This window comes from Anser brachyrhynchus, assembly GCF_964034855.1.
Source record: "Anser brachyrhynchus genome assembly, chromosome: 3".
In the NCBI taxonomy this organism is placed as follows: Eukaryota; Metazoa; Chordata; class Aves; order Anseriformes; family Anatidae; genus Anser; species Anser brachyrhynchus.
In genome coordinates, this window is record NC_137696.1 from 42,099,934 (window position 1) to 42,119,938 (window position 20,005).

The window sequence follows — 20,005 nt, forward strand, 5'->3', positions numbered from 1 at the left end:
GACATTTCATTGTTTCTCCAAGTAACAGCAATTAATCCAGTAAATGGAAAAAGAAAACCCTCAAATTCAGGAAGGAGTACAAGTGTTTAAGCAGCAGCCTTGCAGCATTCAGAAAGGAAGGAGACTAAGACTCTCTAGCACTTTCTCGTCCTGGTGGTTTGGTGCTGTTTTTCTTCCAAGGTGCTCTCTGAGAAGCACAATGTTCAGTAGGCTCTGCAGGCTGTGTCTCAAGCCTGGAAGTCCTCCTGTCAGGCAACGGTAACAAGAACCTGACTTAAGTACTGAGTCACAGTTTATTACAAAAGCCTGCGTATGTAAGTTTCAGAAAGTTAATAATAGCTGATCCTTGTATTGACAAATAGATTAACTGCCTAGGCCCAAGCACATATATTAAGAGCGCTGCTATCTGCCTGAACAGAAACACTCGGACAGAAGTCGTTCCATCACACTTGAAACCCTCACGGCTTCACAAGACCCCAGAGACATCCAGACATGAAGTGTCATAAAGTGCTTGAAATTGGCATCAAAACAACTCTGAAGGCATATAAAAGAATGCTTTAAAAAAAACATCTTTCCTGTGCTTATTTTCACATAAACAGTGCTGACCTTAGGCACAGAGGATTAGCTCACAGACACCAATGACCACTTGATGTTGACGTCAAAGCTTCATTTGAAGTGTCGGCTATGTCTAGATAATAGTTAGGGACCCGGAAACGTCTCATTTCTCAGGCATGGGCAGCAACCGTAAGCGTTCTTGTACCTCACGAAACACATCGCTGATCATACAGCTACAGGAGAGGAGGTAGAATAATAGGACAGGTTTTGGAAAGAAGGTTGCTCCAACACCTGGAGCTCAAGATTGCAAGCTGCCAAGCCAGCTGCTACCAGACAAAAGAGCTCAGCATGAAATGTCCGCTTCTGGAAAGGTTTTGTAAAGGTTTCTTTCCTATTACTGCCTGCCACATCAGTTACCATTCCTGAAATGAAACAGCAGGGACAAAAATATTAAGCTCCTCTCAGGTAAGACAGTAATTGAGCGCAAGAGTTTTGCCTCCCTAAGCAAGATTTGCACATCTCTCTCCAACCAAGTATATGCTTAAACCATTAAGCTCCCTCCCCCCAATTACAGAAGGTACAGCATCTGAAGGTCAGTTTCTCCTCCACTCATGTAATCAAATCTTGTTTTTCAAGGTCCTGCTTTCCCTTGGGGCAGCAAATCAAGCAGAGGAAGAAGGGAGATAAATGCTCTCTGTATGCAACATCATGGCTCTAAGACAAACATGTAACACTTGTTCTAAAGGGAGAACTAATTTGCAACCTGCCTATTCCATCACAGATTTAGTGGAATAAAATAATACTAATAATTAGTAATTATTAGTAATACTAATAATTAGCACTCATGATACTAATCCCAAGCTTTCACAGAACCTGAAGTTTTGGGCAGGAGGGGGAACAAACACACACATACTAAACTCAATACTTTAATCTATAGACTAAGGAAAATGTAAAATATATAGCAAAAAAAAGTGATTAAAGCTTCTGAAGTTAAACTCCATTACTTTATACTGTTCAGATACATTAATCAGAAGCTGCAAACCAGAAGGCACAGTAGAAGTCTTATCACTTATCCTACAACTTCTTAGGTTCTTGGGACCAGTCCATCTTTGAAACAACCAACTTCAACAGGGCTTCTATCCAGTGCTGTTCATTTGGTTTCAGATGTCGTACCTCCTACTCAGTGCCAGCCCTCTTAAAATTTACAAAGCATATAATTATTGCAAAATTAAAATAGTAATAATCAGCACACTAGTATTTGTAAACAAGCTATCAATCATTCTCCCTAACAAAATACAAAACAACAGGATTATCTGGGAGAAAACCTTGCTTTTTGGAAGTGCATATGAGACGGTACAAAGACTAAGTACAGTATATTCCCCTGAATCCCATACTCACTCTCCTGCTTCAGCTTAACTTACAAATCCAAGCACCCAAGGAACTGTTTTAAACATCCGACATGCACACACAAAAATAGTAAGGTGTGTACTGCAGAATTAACAGTGCATAACTGTCCAAAAGGAATTAAGTTCCACTTTATTTCTGGTTTGTCTCACATTCACATCCAACCACAGCACAGCTGAAACCATTTTGCAAGTAAGAAGGTATTTATCTTTAATAATGAAATATTCCTCAACTTTGACAAGGAGACGTTACACTAGATGACTAAAAATGTTATTCTTGAAAGAGGAAAAATTAAAATTTTCTATGAAAAGGTATATACTCATGTTTTACATGCTAGTTGATTTATTTGACACAAGCCTTTTTGGTATCTGCAGATCTCCTGAGATTACACATAATAAAGAGTCTAAAAAATTAAAATAAAAAAGCATGCACGCATGGATACAGACTGAAAGGCTCCAACCCACTCTTCACAGGAAGATCAGAGCACAGAGATACCTCTGCACAAGACTACCATTTCCTCCTGCAAGTACCACTAACTGTGCGCTTACTATGTATAGCCTTCGATGTCTGTTAACAAAAATATTTAAGGGGCCTGATGGACAGATATTCCTTCTGTGAATGAGTCATCCGGGTGTGATCCTCCCGTCACAAATTTTGAAAGTACTCCAAAGTGTCAGAGGCAGACCTACACAGAAAATAAAAATGACAGTTCTACAATAAGCTTGGAGAAAAAGAAATACTATGGTTTGTATCTGGGGTTTGCTTTGTTTTTAAATAGGGAGTTAATCCCTCTGCTCTCCTGCCCCTTGCCACCTAAGGTCTCATCTTCCAGACATCACAGCAGGTGTGTTCTAGCCCACCCATAGCTTCAGGGATTAATTAGATATTCCCTGTGCCTGAAAGAGACCGTAATTTCTCAGCCAGTGATTACTATTTGCAGGTCTGTTTGATTATACACCTGTTTAATAGCACCATTTCTTCAAAGTTGACCCAACAAACTTAACGTGTTTCCAGTGTTATTTGCAAAGTTGAAAGAAATCCTTCATTTCTATGATTACTGCAGCCTTCTAGAAAAGCCAAATAAAACTATGATTAAATCAGTAAATTCAAAGTTTGATCAAATGATCCCAATTGTCAGATTTTCAAGCTTCCTGTGCTTCAGTTTTCTTCCCACCAATTCAGCCCACTACAAGAGCTACAATTTTAATCATTCAAGATTTACTTGTTCTTGAAATCCTGTTCAAAGCAGAGGGGAATGGCCAAGAGCTGTTAAACTCACTGTTGGGAGAAATCACAAGCAAGAATTTACAGAACCATGGAAGGGCTGAAGTGGGAAGGGACCTCTGGAGGTGGCTGCCCAGGACCATGTCTGGGAGGCTTTTGAAGATCTCCAAGGAGGGAGGCTCTGCAGCATCTCTGAGCAACCTGTGCCTGTGCTCCATCACCTGCACAGTGAAAAAGTGTTCTGGGATGCTCCTGTGTTCCAGTTTGTGCCCATTGCCTCTTACCCTATTACTTGGCACCACAGAAAAGAGCCTGGCTTGGTCTTCTTAACAGCCTCCCTTCAGGGATTTCTGCAAGGGCACCTTGTTGTCTCACGGTCAACTTGGTGTCCACCAGAACCCCCAGAACCTTTTCTGCAAAGCTGCTTTCCAGCTGGCTAGCCCCCAGCAAGTACTGGTGCCTGGGGTTGTTCCTCCCCTGTGCAAGACTTTGCACTTCTCCCTGTTGAACTTCATGAGGTTCCTCTCAGCCCTCAGAAATTCATTCATAAATTTACAGGAAAAAATAAAATGAACAAAAAAAAAGTCACAGCAAATATTTTATCATCAGCTTCAAAGATTTAACAGCTATGTGGAATGCTTTCATTTCAAGCAATGCATTTCTGAATCCCATATTTCTGCTCCTCTTGAGCAAGTCAGCACTAAGGCAAAGCTAGCAGCAGTAAATGGAGAGTGGGAAAAAAGGGGAAGAGATGTACCCTCCAGATTAAACTGTGCTGGGTAGCATCTGTGGAAACACTCCTGTAATTCATCAGATGAGCAAGAAATTCAACAGACTGCATATCTGTTTACCAGAACTGCAGTGACACATCCTATTTACACCTCAGTGAAGAAAGTGAGAAAGACGCTCTGTTTCTTTTTCCTCAGCCTATACTACCCAGCTTATGAATTCCACAGTAAGTAAGATATCAGCTCCTCCTGCAGAGGCTGGGGAATCAGAGGATCACAGCGCTTCTGATGAAAAATTATTTGAATACCATCACTTATTTGATTAAGCAAATAGTTGAATTATTCCACCAACTAGTTCTTATGGTATCATTTAGGCACATTATTTCAAGAAGTATACAGAATTTCAGTTACCAAGAGGCACAGAAGTCTGAAGAAGGCTCAGCAAGTGAGACAGACCTGTGTATGAAATGTGTGGCAGCCTCTTTCTTGTAGACAGTAATATCAAGACTGTGGATGGAGTTCCTTTAGCACCGGATAGGTATCTGTCAACATCAGGACTTCAGAGCAGAAAAATTGGCCAATTGAAATTTCTCTCCATCCTTCCCTGCAGTCAGATAAATCATATTATACAACACTTAACACCACCTACAGGAAACTGGCAGTAATACCTCTCAAAGTAGATAAACAATCGAATAGGGAGGAGGACAACAAACCAGAAATCTCTCAACCATATGCATTTCTACAGCATCTCTAACTACTAGGGGGTGAGAAGAATGAAAAAGTAGGTTTGTCTCAGTGTTTTTGCTATCATAAAACAGAGTGCTGATGATCAAAGCCAAAAGTGAGTGAAAATGTGTATTTTCCTTCCATTTTTCTGAAACAGACTATATTTCCTCACACCTATAATATTCTGGAACATTGGCTGGAAGAGCTGATGCACATAAAAACTTTCTCTATTGATCTGCTGGACGAGAATTGCTTTTCCTACCTTTATAATCCCACATGACTACTAGAACTTCAACCTAAAATAAACTTCCTAAAGGAAAAAAGGAAGCATTATGTATAACCTGGCAGAACAGTCCCTCTTCCTCAGATTGGATTCAGCATCACTGGAACCTGGAACACAGGCAGGGGGAGCAGGCACTGATCACAAAACAGGGTCACGGGATCCCCCGGGCTGGAAGGGACCCCAAGAGACCCCTGACCCAACCTCCTTCCCAAAGCAGGGCCAGCTGGCAGGAGCACACTCAGCTGAGATGATTTCATCATCACCGAGTAGCACTGCCTGTACCAATTCGGTAGCTACTGTTCCCAAAATGTAGGGAAACAGATGCCCAGCAAAAACCCTACTTATACCCTGGATTAGACTAATCAATACAACTCTAAATTGTGTCTTTATTTCCACTTCTTTTAAGGAAAACAGCAACTAAAAAGCAACAACTTGTATCTGGAGGGTGGGTAATTATGGACAGCAAGTGTCATTTCAATATAAATAGGGGAAATAAACGCAAATTACACAACACTTAACTCTTACAAATTGGCTGTTAACTGAGACAATAGTCTACAAGATGTTGTTTGGAGTATCTCATTAATAAAATTCAAAATTGTTTTCAGCAATTATGTGCAATCATTGTCATTTTATCACTGGCCAAAGACAGTCCCTCACTGCATGCTTCAACATATAATTGTATCATAGATTGCCAAGAAAATCATCCTGTCTGTAAGAGAGAACTGGAACTGTACCACACTGACACAGAAACACATCGCGCTAGCAAAAGGAAATGTTAGTCTGGAGATGACTTACTGCTAGAGAAAGCCAGTAAACCTTCACTGGAAGACCAAGGACAGCATTTCACATGAACAGAGTGATGGGGCATTTCCATAACCTGATCTTAGCAGGCCTAGAAGAGCATCTTGCAGGACTCATTTTCACTTCAGAAGTTTACCGTAATTGGGCCTTAATCTCAAAGGGCATCTGCACCTAAACTTAAATCTTCTGTTTTGGTTCATAATACTGAGCACTGCACACATATTTGTGAATTATCTTGGCAAACTGCTCTGCAATAGGCAAGCAAAACACTAGCTCTGGAGCAGCACGAGGGAATAACTCGCCCCAGCTGCTCAGTCCCCATAACGGCATGGACAGGGCTTCAGTTCATGAGCAGTCAGCTCTCTTGCAACCAAGTTTATTTCACCTTTACTACAACCCCACAGAGAGCAGAGAAGTTATCCAACAAGATTAAACATGGTTTTCCTGATTACTATGGAGACTATGCCATGAGCAGTGCTTGTCTGTTCCCACCTGCAGCCCACAGAGCCACGGTTTAGTCTGGGACACAGCAGTCTGGGCAGAAGCCAGCAGACCAAGCCTGCTGCTGAAAATTCCCTACAGCTGCTGGATGTCCCGTCTCTCCTCGTATCCTGCATCCAAACCCGATGCTTTTCCCACAGGTATCCTGGATCTGTGCTTCACTCCACACTTTCAGGCAACCCGGAGCGTAGCCCCACCACTCCCTTAAGCCTCCCTGAAGACTCCCACAGCCTTTTCGTCCCCTCGACTATATAACACACCCTCACATCCTACCTCCTCTTTGTCCATTGCTGTCATGTGTTTGCCTTACAGGCATAGGATTAGTGGCAGCCCAATTATGTCTCTGATTTTAATACCCTGCAATGTTAGAATCTCCTCAGCTGAAACACTTCCAACCCTTTCTGTAGAGAGTTATGCCCATCTGGGCAGCAGAAATGAGCACAAACTCAAAGGAGAGCAGCCAGCTATTCCTTCACCTCCTGCACGTACAAGGGTGCATGTACACAGGCTTGCCCGCAGCATTGGCAGAGCCACTTCTGAGTGCCTGCTACGTTTCAGGAGGCCACCTGAAACCTGGCAGAGTAAAACTATGTAGGCGATGAGGCTTGGCAGATTTGATGAACTTGGAACCCGGTTTTGCCTACCTTTTTCTTTTTTCCTTTTTTTGTCTATTTGCTGTATTTTTATTCTGACACAGCTCAGAACTGAAACTTCGGGTCACCGAATTAAACAGCTGCATTTTACTTCCAGGAGAAAGTCAAAATATTTTGCTTTTAAGATAAGTATAATTTATAGACAAATAGATGCACAGAACATACTTGTAATGGAATGTTAAAACCCTCAAGTTTGTAAGTGAGGTCCTAGAACAGTCAGTAAACGTTGTCTGAAATCTCAACTTCCGTGTCCAGCTTTTTCATCAGCAGTAAACCTCCCAGACTTCCACACAGATACAACCTCACATATGAAAGAATGTGAGCTTTTGGTCAACTGTCATTTGCTCATTTACATGGCCAGATTTTATCTCACAAAAATTCATCCATGATGAATATTTGTCCTTGGATTCATCTCTCCTGCCCTCAGTCAATTAACTCAAAGTTAACAGAATCATTCAAGTAAAGACAAAAACATGAGCAGCGTTCTCTCGTCGGTCCAAGAGCACCCAAGTCTTGGCTTATTGATAGACCTACCCCCAGCACTCACTACAAATGATGCTCCCATCGAAAGTCAATAGATGCATTTCCGAAGGGATGATTTTAGACAGCAGTTGAGACTGAAATCCAAGTCAGCTGTGCTGTACTTCCCATAGGGAAGAGAGCAGACCAAAGCAGGAGCAGACAGAATAACTGCCTTACAAGGGGGATAATGACAGGTAGTTTGACAAGCACCATACTGACTCTATATAAAATGTTTCACACACAGAAATTATGCAATGCAGCTAATAACGCAGCGGGGGTGGAAGGAGGCTGGAAAAGCAGAACACTGCTCATTCATTCTGATGCCATGTTGTTCATACATTACAGAAGCGTCTGTCTGTGTTTTGACAACCTGCCAGTCCATCACTACCTCAAGCACAAGACTTGCTGTAGGCAATTTGACCCTTTTCTTCCTTTCCTACGCCCTCTTGCTTATTCTAAAGAATATAGGCTCTCCAGTAATAGTATTTGATGTTTTTAAAGGCAGGATATAGTTTAGGGTTATTTTGCATGTTGAGAAAGCCCACAGGCACACTCCGTATTTTCCCTGCAATTGCAGCTAGTTCTCAGTTACCAGGGGGAATGGCAATTACAGCTTTGTTATTCAGACATTTTTCAAACTTAGGGCTCAAATGAGAGTGGGTCCGCAACTTCATTCAAAATAGACACTTTAAGCAGCTTGGGATAAGTAGATTAACTGAATGTGAACTTTGGCCTTGTTTTTTCACTTCTACTTGCTGATATATTTTTGGTGATAAAAATAAAATTGTGCCTCTAAATTTAAGTGTTCATATGCATTTTTATCCCACAAGTAGTAGTACCTGAACAGACAGACCAAGACACCTGTCTCTACCAAGTCTTTCAATTAACATTCAGCAGTGAGAATTAGAAATGTGATGGGAGCTACCTGAATTACAAGATAAAATGAGGAAGAAGTAAGGGGTAAGTCATTTAATATTTGAAAGGGGAGAGGAGAAAGAGAGATGAGATTCGTGCTTATTGCCTTTACATTCTGTAAGAAACAGATATCTACAGTCTGTAGCCACAATCAACCCCAAATAAAACACACCAGAGCAAACTGTTAAACAAACAAAAAAAATATACAGAGCCTTGCATTCTTTCCTCTCAGTCTCCTACATCTGTTTGGGCATTTGGTATGTGATTTCCTCTCTGTTTTGCTAATTTAAAGAAAAAAAACAGTTATACAAAAAGAAAAGACGGAGGTTCTTAGAAGCATACTGCTTTGAACAGCCTGCCAATCTTGACTGTTGAGTTTTTTCTTTATTCCCAAAATAGACCTCAGCTAAACCATCAGGTTACTGCACTCTGAAATCCAACATTCACCCAGTTAACAGGGAGGGTGTACTAGGCATGGCTGGGACTAAGAAAATTTTCTTCACAGGAGCCCACAGAGAGCTGCATTTTAAATGGCTGACCAAAAAAGCGTTGACAACGTGCCTATTATAACTAGCTATTGACCGACAGCACCAAGGCCCTCTGTTTCTCACACTGCTGCCCCAGTGAGCGGGCTTGGGGTGGACACGAGGCTGGGAGGGGATGGCTGACATGTGCCAAGCAGAGGGATGGGGATGTCCCCTACAGTACAACGTCATGCTCAGCAATAAAACTGCAGGGGAAGCTGCCCTGCGTTACAGCTGCTCAAGGACTGGCTGGGCATCAGTCTGCTGGTGGCAAGTGACTGCTTTTGCACTGCTTACATTTGTTGTGGGTTTTCTTTGCCTTTTTCTCTCTCTGTTTTTTCCCTTCACTTAATAAACTGTCTTTATCTCAACCCACAAGGGCTTTTTCCTCACTTTTGCCCTTCAGTTCTCTCCCCCATCCCACTGGATGGCAGCTCTGCTAGTTCAGGAAAGGTTGGAAGTGAGGTACACGTACAATCTGATTACCTGCTCCTTTCATCAGACATCCAGAAAGCATCCGGCATTTGTTCAGTATTACTGACACACCAGCACTTGAACTAGAAATTTAGCTCACTGTCGAGCTTGATGGCCTGATGTGGAACTGCCTCTCAAATCAACAAACCCTTTCCAAATGCATGCCAACCCCGATAACAAATTGCTTCTTCCTTCTCCATGCCAAGTACCTTTATGGAGATTAAAGGCAGAGTTCACAAGTGTTTAGTGTCCTCAAAGGTGTTAATATTTAGTCCTGTACTCAACACCTGATTAGTAATTCACAGCAAGTCAAGTCAAAGCTCTCTTCTGCTAGTCTGTGTAATTCCTTTCTACTGCTTCCCACACTATAGCAGCAATAAAGCACTTAATGCTGTTTTCAACACAGATGATGCGTTGCATCTGAAACACTCTTTTAAACACTACAGGTAAAGGCAACTCATCCCCAATTCATGCGATCTCTCCTCCAAATTATTTTATAGCCGTATCCATCAGACTAAATTCCTCTATTATCATCCAAACAAAGCTTTCTTTGAAGCCGTAAGACTTTTGCCAGGCATTGTTTGAACTGCAGACTAGGTGTTGAGCTCAGCACAGTGCTGACTGTGGTCAGAAAAGGCTTAATTCCTCATTTTGAAAGAAGAGGCCAACAGGTCTGAGTATTAAAACCCGCATTCATTTTTCTCTAGCCCCAGTGACCATGGAGAATGAAGGGCCAACATGTGTCTGCCTCTAGATGAACTCTCCTGATTCACAAATTAAAGATTTCCTCCTGCGGTCACGGTACCATGGCTTTTTTAAACACTGAAGAGAGTCATGCTCCCGTAAGCACATGCTACAAAATTTGGCTGAAATTTCTTGCACTGGCTCATGTGAAGGTGAGGAGCAGGAGAGGGGACTCGTGCATTAGCATCACAAAACTGACATATGCCACTTACCTTCTTGACACACCAACTCACAAAACAGATACCATGATGCTATGCTGCCTGTGACCACAGGGTATCCATTTGGCATACATACGTGGATATAAACCGCAGTGCTTCATGAGGGAGCCCACACCTTCCAGCGAGCCTGGAGCCAGAAAGAGCTGTGGAACTGCTACAGGAGGAGCACGCTGCACTAAGTGTGCACGCTCCAGGTCTTAGGTACCTCAAGCATGGGAGAGGGATGTTCCAGGTAAGTGCTTGCCGACGTGTCTGGCTGATAGACACTCGCTCACAGCAGGAGAACCACTTACACTCAGGCACCACTACTGACCGTTGCAGACACGCTGGCACAGAACCAGCCTGCCAGTTTAAGCGCCTGCAGATCAGAGCCATGGCCATATACAAAGACTATTTACTGAAGAACAATCCCCAGAAAAAGGCGGTCACAATATGAACACAAGGGTTTCATTGCGTTGCCACCCTGAGGTAATCTGAAAGCAGGATAACAACCTGCATTTCACTGCTTTTGATTTCTCAGTATAATAGCTTCTCCCCATCCATACACACAACAGAAAGCAATGAGCACAGGGCAAGGTGAAAGACCTAAGAGCTAGAATTATAGACCATTTACCAAAGTTATCTCCTTTTGCCTCTGGGTAGAAGCCTCCTAAAGGTTATAGTGTTATAATGATCCAGGTGGTGAATAACCCTTGAAGGGTAAAGTTTCCCTACAGTCATAAAAACAGCTGCCCAAAGGAGGAAAAAAAAAAAAAAAAAAGAGCGGAGATGTTTGAGGAAATGTTTTCTATCCCTCCAATACCTTAGCCGTCAAAAGTTCAGGGACTTTGGCAAAAGTTTTTATCAACGTAACGGCTTTTTTTTTCTCTCATTTGCTTCTGCAATAAAAGCAGAATAAGCAGCTGTGTTTATAGTTCACAACTTAGATTTGTTTTTTATTAACATATCAAATTATTCATGGTGACTTAATCATCGAATCCATTTTAAACTATTACAATTGTGGTGATAAGTTAGAGTGATAATACAGCTTAACCACAGCACATTGAATTTTTTCAACACCTTTCACCTGAAGATTTCTGTAGAAAACATAAGTACTAAAATCTGCCGTGGCCCTTGTATAATGAGCCCTTTGCTTACAGTCCTTTAGCAAAACTCAGGCATTGGTATTTGCAGAGTATTACATGGTAGGTACATGAAACTTGCATTTCTTCATCTCATGGCCTCAGTCTTAAAATTGTTCTACAAGTCTTGCTGCCTCCTCTGGAAATTTAGGGAGACCCTATACCCTGGGTTTGTTAACCCCCCTTCTCTGGGACTATGTAGCATTTAAAAGCATTAGAAACATAATCCTAACTAATCAGAATAGAAAGTTATCTATGGTGGATGGCTGCGAATGTAATGTGATTATTCAGAATTCCCATGTCACGAACAGGAGGAAAAAAAACGCTGAGGTACACCCTCAGACTTCCTTCTTAATTTAAAAGTTGCTGCTGTTGATTAAGAGCAAAGAGTCATTGCTTTTGGGTACACAGTGCATGCCATAATAGGACCTGCTTTCCACAGATATCTAGCTTTTACTGTGAGGTGCAAATAATGAGGTGCAACGGCCAACATGATGGAGTCTGAGAGGCGTGCAAAGGCATAACAAAGCAAAAGACAACTCAACCAGTGCTAATGAAGCAGGAAAGAACATGACATCGCCTACAACAAACTTTGGTAAACAATTTAAATGAGCTGTGGTTTTTGCACTCCTAACCTGCCCTATTATGAATGTGACAATCTCACACAACATATCAGAGAACATTGTGCTCGGCCTCGAAAAAATGTAACAACATTGTTAAGGAGTCCATCATTTCCCTTTAATTAATGCCCTACTGTGTCTGACAGACAGCGAGTGTTCGTAGCTCACACCAGCGAACTTCAGCTTTGAATGCTGCGTAGGTGTCAAATACTGATTTCTTAATGGCAAACAAATCAAAGGAGAAACATTAAGTGAATCTGATGAGCTTGAAAGCTCGGAAACGGCTAAGGATTAGAATGCACGTGTTGGAAATGTGAGAATACACATCAGAAAGAAGACACCAGTTTTGTCAGTTATCCCAGATCAAAAAGACAATTTCAGAAGAAGGTAGGCCCAAGATGACAGCCCTGTGCGAGTGTCGTTCACTCCAGCGTAAGTCAGGTCCTGGCAAGCTAAAGCAGTCTTGTGCTGTGCTTTACCTCACATGTTCTGCAAGTCAAGACTTCTCACTTGATCACTTTCATTCAGGACCAGAACACGGGTAAACTGCCACTAGACCAAGGAAAATGCAGTTACAACCCAAACCTTCCATGGAAATAGTCAAAACGCAATTAGTGACTGCTTGTAACAGTGGAAAGCAATGTGGTCTCTGCAACAGCGGGTCTTCCTAATGCCGCAAAACAACAGCAGCTACCAAACAAACAGCATGTACGACACCCATGTAGCCTGTTGATGAGAAAACATTACTCCATACTTAAAGATTGTAAGTAATAACAAGTAGTAATTGTAATATAGATGCCTTTGAACCACTGCATCAGAGAAACTCAGTGGTGACTGACAGTCTGCTATTCACTCAAAAGGCAGGGAAAATTCTCTATTTGCAGCTGGCAAAGCCCCTTACAGTCTATCCAAAAAAAACCATTACTGTGTTTTTCTCTAGTCAGCATTATTCTTTACATCAAGGCTAGAAGAATTTAAGCAGGCTTATGTCTCATGCTGCATTCTATATGGTACATTTGTGCAGCAGATAGATTTGAAGCACAAGGTTGGCTACACCAAAAAAAAAAGAAAAAGAAAAAAAAAAAAAACAGAACAAAGCTGGGAAAACTTACCCTGCTAGCTAGGAGGAGTCCTGAACATAGTGGGTCTTTCTGCTCAAAGAAACTTGGTATTCAGCTAGGTATGTACCTAAATATCTTGCTGGCAGCACAAACACGCTATTAACTCCCAGTATATAGTGACCTATTATAGTACACTAAAAGATACTAATAACTCAGTCTAAAAGGATAAATAATGATGCACCAGCCCTTGACAGCCTGCAATACATTATGATTTCATTACATTTTTTCCCAAAAATTCTTGACTCTTCTTTAGTGAAAAGGATCTGAACTCAGAGCATCAGAAAACCCCCCTAGATCCAAAAAAACCTGCTTCCACATCCCATAAGCGGCTCATCAGGTAGACTTGTTTGATTATCATTTCTCACAATGAACTCCTATATCGCTAGATTGAGTTAAACAGTAGAGGTTTAAGAGAAAGCAGTTGCTGTTCTTTTTTCAAAGTACTTACAATGAAGCATGGCCCCATCCCTCCCCCTCCGCATGCCTCTGATACTTCTTGTTAGGGGTGCAGGCAATATCAGAGTGCTGAAAGATTATAAACAGATTCAGACTGTGCCACAGACCAGTCCGCTGGAATTAATAATGTTTCTCTGCAAGGTACATAATTTGCAAGAGGCTGGATGGTTTAGGAGACAGGCAAGTCTGTAGAGAGTTTTCCACACCTCCTATGAAAAGCAACAGAGACATTTTCAAGTGTTTTAAGTAACATACAAAGAAATACTGTTTCTAGCATACACAGAAAACCCAGTCATTAGTTGTGTTTATTAGTTATTCTTCAAATGGTTTGAAGTTCAAACCTGGATTAACTCCCATTATTGTAATTAGGTACTAGAGAACAGCTCGGCTGAAAATGGTATGTGTAGGTAAGCAATGGCCTGTTGCTTTAAGATTCCCATAATTTTAAGTGTAGAATTGTCATCAAAACCAATTGTTTCCAGGTGGAGAAAAAAATAGCATTCAGTGGTCCTTCACTGCACTCCTATTTACAGAGCTCATTCTGCAGTCAGGTAGACAACACAAAAAGACTAGCGACCTGACTCGGTTTCTGTTTTACTCATGTAAAAAATGGCATGAAACAAGTGCTATTAACACAAAAACAGCACCGTGCATGTTGAACTTCTGTATTTTAAATACTGCTTCATAAGAGCCTTTCCACTTCATAGCGGAAAATCCCTTATACTCGATGACATCCAACTCCCAATTAAAAAATACATGGGAAAATGAGTTATATGGGTAGCTTACTACACCAATGAGTAATTGAATACATGCACTTATTGCACTTATTATTTTTATTTCTCTGGAAATAAAAATATCAAATCATTTATGCTTAGAGGGGAAACATCTCTGCCTCCCATTCACATCTCCTCCATCGCTAAAGCAGTGAGGACAGGGCACACGCTCCACTGGCATCAGGGGAGGGTCCCGTCCCATCAGGCCCACACTAACATCTCAGCCCTCCAAAGACATGCTGAGATATGTCGTATGGCAACATCCCAGTGAAGTCCATCAAACTACTTATAGTTCTCTAGCTTATGAGATCTTACCATATAGCTGAGGAAGGAATGAAAGAAGTGATTTAATTGCAAGAGTTCATAATCGAATCCTCCATGGTGCTGTTAGCTTTATTTTTTCTTTGTCATGCTGCCATTTCCTACCCACAATTTTCTCTTCTCCCCGGCCCCAACAAATGATTTTCATATCCCCAAAAAAGATCTTGCCATTCTTTTTCTAGACACTCATTACACTTTATTCCCAAGCAGCTTCTTCTTGACATAAAATTCAGAAGGAATTAACTCTGTTTCTCACTATTGTACAGAAGCCTCCAGCAGCCAGTAAAGTATCAAGTGGCATGGGAAGATTTCCACAGAAGTACGAAAATTAGTCTGATGCTCAAAACACATTTCGCTTCAAAGATGCTGAGGACTTCTCTACACTTGAGATGCTCTGCAGGACCCTTTTATGCAGAAGTGACAGAAGCCAGCAATAGCATTGCTTACTTAACTTTAGTTAATAATATTTAACTGAAATGTATTGCACAGCTCAAGATAATGTTTTTGTACTAATAGAGAACTCTCAACTGGTTTGTAAGTTCTCCCATATTCTTGTGGCATACAAGAATACTGTTTGTCATACGGTTACAGAGTCGGGTGTAGAAAACAGTCTTGTTACTTGGTCACAAAGACATGCTGTTTAAGCCCCTTTTCTGAAGTTATTCAAAGGAATTTCCTTTTAATCTCATGGAGTAGGGACCACAACACAAATTTAGGTTAATTAATGTTTGTTATTGAAATTATTAAAATGAAATTGTTAATGAACCAAAGTCATCCTCTCTATACAAAAATACAATTTCCTTTATTTGCTCTGCCTTGCACAGAATTATTAGTTTATGAAACTGCCCAGAAGGCAGCTGGCCCTCCTGGACAACCTGGCCTGCAGAACAAACCCTTCAGTAGAGAGGGGGGAGTAGAAAAAAGTTTTAAAACATGAAAAGAGAGCTGTTGACATCTCAGTGTTCTTCTCTTGGTACACTCTTTTATTAAGAAATATAAACTTGCTTATGAGTATCATTCAGGAACCGAGATTAAACAAAGAGATGAAAGAGCACGAAGCTACAGCAGTCACTGCAAACGGATCCCTCTAACCATCTCTGCCTCAAACTCCAGAGCAAAGCAAAACACTAAACACAGACTGAGATACTGCTATCATAGCTGGGGCAATATGGAGCAGGGCACAGGGCACTTATAAAGAACACTAGTCCAATTAGGGAAGTTTGAGTGTCAGGCTGTTGAATTCCCTATCATTTCCTGGCACCACTGCCTTTAATTAGGCCTTGGATTGATTACTGCCTTTGTTCTCCACTGACCCACCAGTGACTCTGACAGGGGTTGTATTTTCCCCTGCTACAATTAGAAGGCAAAGTTCTGAGTGTCAGCAAGCATTACACAGGCAAGCAGCCGGCCTAAAACTATTGAGCCTTGAGAGACAAGATGTGTGTGTGACATTAACATACACGCTCCCTCCTTTAAAAAATATACTAGGCTAGAGTCAGTCCTGGTCCAACAGAAAGTTAGATTTGAGGTTCATTTAAGCTTGCCATCGTGTTGGTGGGCAGTATATGCGAAGAAAAACACAGAGCAGGACCAGCACAACAGTCAATATAGAGTTTACCTGGTCCTTCTGTAATGCAACAGCATGGGGAAGGTAAGAGACAGAAAAGAGCACTGTCAGACTGCTGTCTGAGCATTTGATCTGTAAATAGCAGGAACTAGATTGGAGAAAGTCATTGTGTATGCAGGTATGTAGAATATAGAGCTTCGTGGTAGTCTAGAGCTCTATGGACATCCACAGAGCTAAAAAAGAAGAAATGCAAGAATAGATTAAAGAAATTACGGTTTGAAAGAGTGTAACACATGGTAAATCCATTTCCACATTTATTGTTTATGCTTCATATTTTGGTAGTACTTAAGAGGCAACAACTAAAAATTTTTTAATTTAACAAAAAAAGAAAAAACATGCCATGTCCTGTATGAAGGCAGAAAGCTTTTTCCCAAATGAGAATGTACAGTCTTTGTAGGGAAGGAAAGTAACCAGGGTAAAGAAACAAAGCTAAAAACAAGTAGGTAGCACAGTTAGTCCAAGGCCATATGGTTTGCTTGTGCTACTGCAAGAAAGAATTTCGACTTCCATATATTCGGTTAGCAACCATTCACTATGTCACATTGCTTCTCGTCATAAAAGGTCCTGGGAATCAAACTATCAGGATTCTTGTGACTGTGAAAAGTCCTTTCACTCCTCCATACCTTTGATCTCTAGTCGTATATTTATTTCAGCCTTTCATCTGCCCTGAAGATAATTCATTGATACTTGTGAATTGTTTAAATGGATTTCCAAAACAGTTCTAGTAATAAATACAGCAGTTCTAAGTCCAGATACAAAAAATTGTTAATGCATTTGACTAATTAAACTGTGAACATGAGAAAGTTCCTAGTAAGTATGACTTCATTGGTACAAGTATACACCTCAGAGAACATCGAACTGATGGCAGTGAAAAAAGTTTGTGTTTTTTTGTTTGCTGGTTGGCTTTTAAACACTTCCCGCTCCCTATGCCTTTCTTCTGCTCATCACTTATGCTTTGCAATCTCCCACAGTACAGCACAGCAGCCACCTATGCAACCAGAAGAGCATCAGTCATTTCTGCCAGCAAACCTAGGTCACCAGCCTCCAGAGGATTCGACCAGGTACAGAACTGGCATATAGCACCTATGCTCCTCTGCCACATCACTACTGTATCACTGCGGGCACACGCACCTCCTCTCAGCAGGGGAAAGCCATCGTCAAGGCTCATTTCTACCTTGCCAAGCCATAGTTAACATTTTAGCCCAGGACGGTTGCAATTCAGTGAGCTTGCAAAGTTTTCTGGGTGACACAAGAGACAGAGCAACGTTTGCTCATAGGATTCCCTGAACTTGTTGAATTACCTCTGCAGGTAGAAGCAGCCCTAAATTTTTTTTTATTAAACCCTAAAGTACAAACAGTAGTCACAGCCAGGGACTTGTAATTAGTTCTCTTTTCCACCACCAGAGACTAGTGAAAAGAAAATAAACAACAGCACAAGCCACAGAAAGACAGAAATGCTGCTTCTCTTCCTATCTACCCCCTGCATCAGTAAATGCTATGAACTTCTGTAGAGAAATCTTGGCCTACAGAAACACCCTGGTTTGTGGCTACTGGGGAGCTATAATAAAACTGACTTTTCCAGCACAGTAAAGTGCCCAGGATATAATTTTGAGAAGTGCAGTGGTATCCCACAGTAAACTCAACCCAAGGAGAAAGTGGTATTAGCAGGATGTTTTACTTTGTGGCTAATAAATTGTTTTTTTCAGTAACTCCTCCATAATTAAGTTGCAGATGAGTTAAATCTCATTCTGGTTTAAGAAGAATCCTCATCTTTCACAAGACAGGTCCATCCATATTTTGAACATACATTGATGCTTCACTGATTCTCTCCAATTAATCTGGAACTTGCAGATCTGCTGAACACCACAGACCTTTCTGTGACTGCAGATTAATATCTGACACTGAATATTGTATTATAATTGCAAGAACACAGTCAAGTATGAATTCACTTTGTTGCAATGCAGATGCAGTGTTTGATCCATCAAGTGGATATTCCTCTTTGCTCACAGGCACAGCAAAGGGGGAGTGAAGGAGAATACTGAATGTATAAGGCACTTGTCTTATAGGAGCTTAGCAGCTCACTGCCTGTGGTGACCAGCAGTACAGAATCAAGAAGAACCCCATGCACTTGGCGTCACAGTCCCTTACGAAGGCAGAGAACGCTGCAGCAGACTTTTGTCACTCAGTAAAAGCAGCTCAGAGTGGAAGGTCTCCATGTTGTACAGCTGCAGAAACAACAGCTGGTGCAGTACAGGTTTTAAGGAGACAACAGGACAGCCCGGCACAAACATCTCAGTATCAGCAGGGTTAAATCACATCTTTTCATAGTCTACATAGGGGGGAACATAGATGTGTAAGATGCATTTGTTTTTTCAAGCAGTTTTCCCCTTCTTATAAGTCTTCTTCGATTAGATGATATTTAATCCGCTATTTGTCACTGCAAGTCGTCACTCATGGCCACACATAGGTAGAATGAAATACTATATTTAGATTTAGTACTATCAATATAATACTTGCCTGTCTTCTTGCATTGCCGTACTACATTCACAGGCTTTCACAACAGCTCTAAGAGTAGACATTCTGTTAATCGGATTGGCATCTCTGTCCATTTTTCTATCACCTACCAAAAAATGTGGAAAATGCTGACAGAAGTGTAAATAACTAAGACTGTGGTATTTGAAATGTACTCATAATTAGAGGGGGAAAAATAAAGCAGACATTTTTGATGCAGTCAAACTGCTGGGAAAAATTCCTTTGCCTGTAGCTATGTGTTGTCATAGTGTTTACAAATATTCTGATGTCAGATGAGCAGTGCATGTCTTAATCACTCAGCCGGGTGTAGATATTTGGCTATAGGAAATGCAATTACCTCCAGACTGAAAGAGAACAGAAGGTGAGACAAGGTCAAATTTACTGAGTAACGCTGCATGCATTGATCCCCTTTTTGCTAGTACCAGGGACCTGGGGGTGGCAGAGGGGTCGCAGGGTTAGCTCCCTAAGCAGCTCACCACAAGGTCAGACAGGTAAGTGCTGGTAGAAATGTGCGCTTGGGTGGACAGGCCTGCAGAAGCACAGCAACAGGGGCCCAGAGAGGTTGCATGATCTCTAACCTTGGAGATGCTCATAATTTGACTGCACCAGCACCCCAAGCAAGCTGATCTAACACCAAAGCCCACCCTGCTTTGAAGAAGTGGCTAGACTAGGTATCTTCCAGGGGCCCCTTCCAACCACAATGTTCTGCCACCACTGCTGGCAGCGCTTCAGCCCAGAGGAGCTGCCCTGGTGCACGACACCTTTCCCACTCCACAAAACTGGTTCAGGGAGTTCGGCTGGAATTTCCCCTGTGCTGACGTTCGGTAAAAGAATTATTAAAAAGGGCAATAAAGGTACAAAAACAAGCTGCAGCTCTGCCAGCACCGTGTTTGTAGGCAGACCTACTTTTCTCTCATGCAGCCAATTCAGGAGGCTGCTGTTAGCTCAATAAAGGTTTAATTGGGCCATGTAACCCAATTCAGATGGTTTGTTTGCATTGTCACCTAGCCTTTGCAGTTTACTACAAAAGTGTTTTTTTCAGAGTTGCCTTGTAAAGAATTCACAGCAAGAGATTTTGGAATATTATAACCAACCTCAAAATTGAGGAGATCCTCCATAATAATTTGCTTTGCATGCTAAGCAATACTTATTCTTCATTTCG

The 20,005-nt window shown here is 41.5% G+C and overlaps 1 protein-coding gene across 5 annotated transcripts in view; it reads right to left on the reverse strand.

Annotated features, from left to right (window-relative positions):
• Positions 1–20,005, reverse strand: part of KIF26B (kinesin family member 26B) — a 293,782-nt gene that overhangs the window by 254,109 nt on the left and 19,668 nt on the right. Inside the window, exon 1 of one of the 5 annotated variants that reach the window (XM_080586715.1) lies at positions 4,979–12,165. The exons of 3 other annotated variants lie outside the window; for them this stretch is intronic. The gene's annotated coding sequence lies outside the window, so the exon portion shown is untranslated. Of the gene's footprint in view, positions 1–4,367; positions 4,941–4,978; positions 12,166–20,005 lie in introns of those variants that run through there. One more of the 5 variants, XM_080586716.1, reaches the window with a different exon arrangement.